Source organism: Manis pentadactyla, chromosome 4, assembly GCF_030020395.1.
Source record: "Manis pentadactyla isolate mManPen7 chromosome 4, mManPen7.hap1, whole genome shotgun sequence".
NCBI lineage: Eukaryota > Metazoa > Chordata > Mammalia > Pholidota > Manidae > Manis > Manis pentadactyla.
The window spans coordinates 65,912,998-65,918,117 of record NC_080022.1 but is presented as its reverse complement, the minus strand read 5'-3'; positions in this window follow the sequence as shown (position 1 = coordinate 65,918,117).

The window sequence follows — 5,120 nt, the reverse complement described above, 5'->3', positions numbered from 1 at the left end:
CGAGATACCTTTTCATTGGTGCCATGACTCGGATTAGGTTCTCCCATTGACTTTGCTCTTCCTCCCAGAATCTGAGCTGCTTTGGGAACCCTCACTGCCTGATCCTCCTCCAGGGGCTCACTGTCCATTTCCCTGGTTGCTCATCTTCTTACCCAACACCAGCCTTCAATTTGGTATGTCTCCCCTTCGTGGTCAACTTAAATGTTCCTTTGGAACCTGGGAAGTGACTGTTGAGTGTCTGGCACTCCCAAGGGTCCCTCCGGGACAGGGGCACCCCACAAACACAACTTTCAGAGCCACAGTTGATCCCCATAATCAACCCTTCTCTGCCTCCCCATGGTAAGAAAACTCATTCACTGAGGCTTGGTCTCCCTTTATCTACTTGTAAACTCCTGGTACCAGGTGCCGAGCCTCCTCGGTGTTTTCACCTCAACTGCTCGGTTAGAGGTGGTGACGACCCCCTAACTGTGTCTGGTCTTCTCCATGACCTTCTCAATTGCTCTGGGATGCTTCAGCACCTTGTGAACGGTCTCATTCTCACCATGGGATCTGGCCCCTCCATTCCCGCAGATTCACTGCTAGGGTGCTTACTCAATAATCTAAAACCCCTTCGCTTGACTCCAGACCTCAAACCTTTTAAGCTTATTCACTACTTTAATGAGATCTGGCCACAATATTCCTTGGATAATCAGTCTAAATGGCCTCCCAATGGATCTTTAGATCCTAAAATGCTCCATGACTTATACAACTTCTGTGAGCACAGGAGCAAATGGAAAGAGATCCCATATATCCAGGCTTTCTCCTACCTCTGAACCAAGCCTGCTCTGTCTCCCTTGCAATCCTAAACATTTTCTCCTTGCTCTGAAAACCTTCACCCCACCACCCACCAATTCCCACCATGTCCTCTGACTTTGACCCTGCTGATGAACTTCCTCCCTACTGACCTCAAACCTCTACAGATCCTCCTCAACCACCAGTTCCTCTCCCGCCCCAACCTCCTTCTCTACAAGATCCAAATCCCGACCCTCCCAGCTGCCCTAGTGCCATTGCAGGAGCTGCAGCACCTCCTCCTCCTCCACAACCAATTCCCCTTCCCTCACCCAGTCCTGCACCAAGCCCTCCAGTCACTTGCTCTCAAACCCAGATCCTAGCCCCACTACAGGAAGTAGCCAGTACAGAGGGCATTGTCCATGTCCACGTCCCTTTCACTCTCTCTCAAATTGAGAAAAGATTAGGCTCTTTTACCTCCAACCTAACTACTTACATAAAAGAGTTCCAGTACTTAACTCATTCAAATGATCTTAACTTTCATGATATTCACATGATACTATCCAACACACTTTTGCCCGAGGAGTGTAGGTGAGTCTGGGAACAGGCTAGAACTCATGCCAATGAGGTTCACCAAACTACTTCAGCTCTTCCAATTGGTGCTGAGGCAGTTCCTTACCAAGACCCTAATTGGGACTATAATACAGCAGGGGGAATCACCAGTTGAGATCAATTCATTACCTGCCTGTAGGCAGGCGTCAGGAAGTCAGTCAATAAAGCCATTAACTATGAAAAACTCCAAAAGGTTATTCAAGATAAAAATGAGAACCCCTCCATGTTCCTAGACTGCCTCACCAAAGCTCTTTTACAATATACGAACCTAGACCCTGAGACCCCCAGATGGGAGACAATTATTAATGACCTACTTCTTCACCCAGAGTTTCCACAACATTAAGGTTAAACTTAAATTTCTAGAGAAGGGACCCTTAACTCCTCAGGCAGAAGTCCTGGCAGTGGCTTTCAAAGTATATAATGGAAGAGATGAAAAGGATCATCGCTTTCCTTTTGGACACCGGAGCCACCTCCTCAGTCCTGAAGGAGGTTTAGGGACCTCCCTCCCTCCCACAGTCCTCTATAGTCAGGGTAGAGGGCATACCTTATCAACCTTAACAAACTCCCATGCTTCACTGCATCTTTAGAGGCATTGCCCTCTCTCACTTCTTTTTGGTGATTCCCCATTGTCCTATTCCCTTTATGGGAAGAGACCTATTACACAAGGTTAGAGCTTCCATTACTTTCGCTTCAGGACCATGCCTCAACCCCAACTCACATTCAATCCCGCTTATACTCACCCTCCAACCCGTTACAAACCCACCTCCCTCTCCTTTTCCTCTGCCACCACATGTGTAGTCTGGGATACACTCACCCCCTGCCTCCCAGTAATTATCAGACTTAAAGACTCCACCTCTTTTCCCTCTCAACCTCAGTACCCACTGCCCCCTCAAGAATTTACTGGGCCTGCAGCCAATTATCCAGGAACTTTTATACAAACAGCAACTATGACCAGCCAATTCCCCTTAAAACACCCTGATACTGGCTTATCAAAAAACCTAGAGGCGGAGCCAAGATGGCAGTGTGAGTAGAGCAGTGGAAATCTCCTCTCAAAACAATATATGTTTTTGAAAATACAACAAATACAACTATTCTTAAACGAGAGACCAGAAGACACAGGACAACAGCCAGACTACATCCACACCTGCAAGAACCCAGTGCCTTGTGAAGGGGGTAAGATATAAGCTGTGGCCTGGCGGAACCCAAGCACCCCTCACCCCAGCTCCCGGAAGGAGAAGAGGAGTCAGAGCAGGGAGGGAGAGGGAGCCCAGGACTGCTAATCACCCAGCTCTAGCCATCCGCACCTTAGCACAGACAGAGCATGCGTGGGGTGCTGGAAACAAGGCAAACAGGACAGTAAGACCTGTGAGCAGAACCCTGCAGACGGCGCCCCTGCGACAAAGAGAAGCAAATGCTTTTTGAAAGTCTTAAAGGGACAGTGACCCAACAGTTGGAAGGAAGCAACCCGGGACACTTAGCCCAGCTGCTGGGATCACAGGGAACTATGGGCACCCTAACCCCCTGACTGGCAGCACAGCTTGGAGGCCCCTCACGGAAATAAATAGCCTCCCAGCCGTTTCCCCTTCCACGTGGCTATGCCATATTGGAACAGCAGCCTGAGGCTGGCCATGCACACAGCAACCACGGAGTTACACTCCACAGTGGCTGGGCAAGAATCAGAGGCCCCGTCTGTGCACAGCTGCCCAGCACAAGCCGCTAGAGGTTGCTGTTCTTACAGGAGAGGAAGGCCACAAACCAGCAAGAAGGAATGTTCTCCCAGCTGACACATGTGCCAGCTCTGCAAAACTATGTCTATCGCCAAGAAAAGGCAGAAGAATTTGATACAGACAAAAATCACAGAGTAAACACCTGAGAAGGACATAGACCGAACCAAACTTCCTGAAACAGAATTCAAAATAAAGGTCATAACAATGTTGACGGAGTGGCAGAGAAATATGCAAGAGCTAAAGGATGACGTCTGGAGGGAGATTACAAAAATGAAACAATCTCTGAAAGGATTTAGAAGCAGAATGGATAAGATGCAAGAGGCCATTGATGGAATAGAAACCAGAGAACAGGAACACATAGAAGCTGATGCAGACAGAGATAAAAGGATCTCCAGGAATGAAACAATATCAAGAGAACTGTGTGACCAATCTAAAAGGAACAATATCTGCATTATAGGGGTACCAGAAGAAGAGTGAGAAAAAGGGATAGAAATTGTCTTTGAATAAATAATTGCTGAAAATTTCCCCAAACTGGGGGAGGAAATATTCTATCAGACCACAGAAGTACACAAAACTCCCAACAGAAGGGACCCAAGGAGAAAAATACCAAGACACATAATAATTAAAATCGAAAAGTTCAAGGACAAGGACAGAGATTTAAAGGCAGTGAGAGAGAGGAAAAAGGTCACCTATAAAGGAAAACCCATCAGGATATCATCAGACTTCTCATCAGAAACTTTACAGGCCAGAAAAGAATGGCATGATATATTTAATGCAATGAAACAGAAGGGCCTTGAACCAAGAATACTATATACAGCAATATTATCATTTAAATATGAAGTAGGGATTAAACAATTCCCAGAAAAGCAAAAGTTGGGGGAATTTGCCTCCCACAAACCACCTCTACAGGGTATTTTAGAGGGACTATTCTACATGGGAGCAATCCTAAGACTAAATAGATGTCACCAGAGAAAATAACATCACAGCAAAGAAAGCAGACCAACCAAATACTGACTAAAGACAAAAAATAAAATCAACTACCCACAAAAGCAGTTAAAGGAAACACAAAAGAGCACAGAATAAAACTACCAATATATAAAGAATGGAAGAGGAGGAATAAGAAGAGTGAGAAGAAAAGAATCTCCAGACAGTATTTATAACAGCTCAATAAGCAACTTAAGTTAGACAGTAAGATACTAAGGAAGATAACCTTGAACCTTTGGTAACCACAACTCTAAAGCCTGCAATGGCAATAAGCACATATCTTTCAATAGTCACCATAAATGTAAATGGACTGAATGCACCAATCAAAAGACACAGAGTAATAGAATGGATAAAAAAAGAAAGACCCATCTATATGCTGCTTACAAGAAACTCACCTCAAACCCAAAGATATGCACAGACTAAAAGTCAAGGTATGGAAAAAGATATTTCACACAAAGAACAGGGAGAAAAAAAGCAGTTGTTGCAGTACTAGTATCAGACAAAATAGACTTCAAAACAAAGAAAGTAACAAGAGATAAAGGACATTACATAATGATAAAAGGCTCAGTCCAACAAGAGGATATAACCATTATAAATATATATAAACCCAACACAAAAGCACCAGCATATGTGAAACAAATACTAACAGAACTAAAGGAGGAAATAGAAGGCAATGCATTCATTTTAGGAGACTTCAACATGTCATTCACCCCAAAGGATAGATCCACCGGACAGAAAATAAGTAAGGACACAGAGGGACTGAACAACACACTAGAACAGATGGACTTAACAGACATCTATAGAACTCTACATCCAAAAGCAGCAAGATACACATTCTTCCCAAGTGCACATGGACCATTTTCCAGAATAGACCACATACAAGCCCACAAGAAAAGCCTCAGTAAATTCCAAAAGATTGAAATTCTACCAACCATGCAATGAAACAGAAGGGCCTTGAAACAAGAATACTGCATTCAGCAATATTATCATTTAAATATAAAGCAGGGATTAAACAATTCCCAGAAAAGC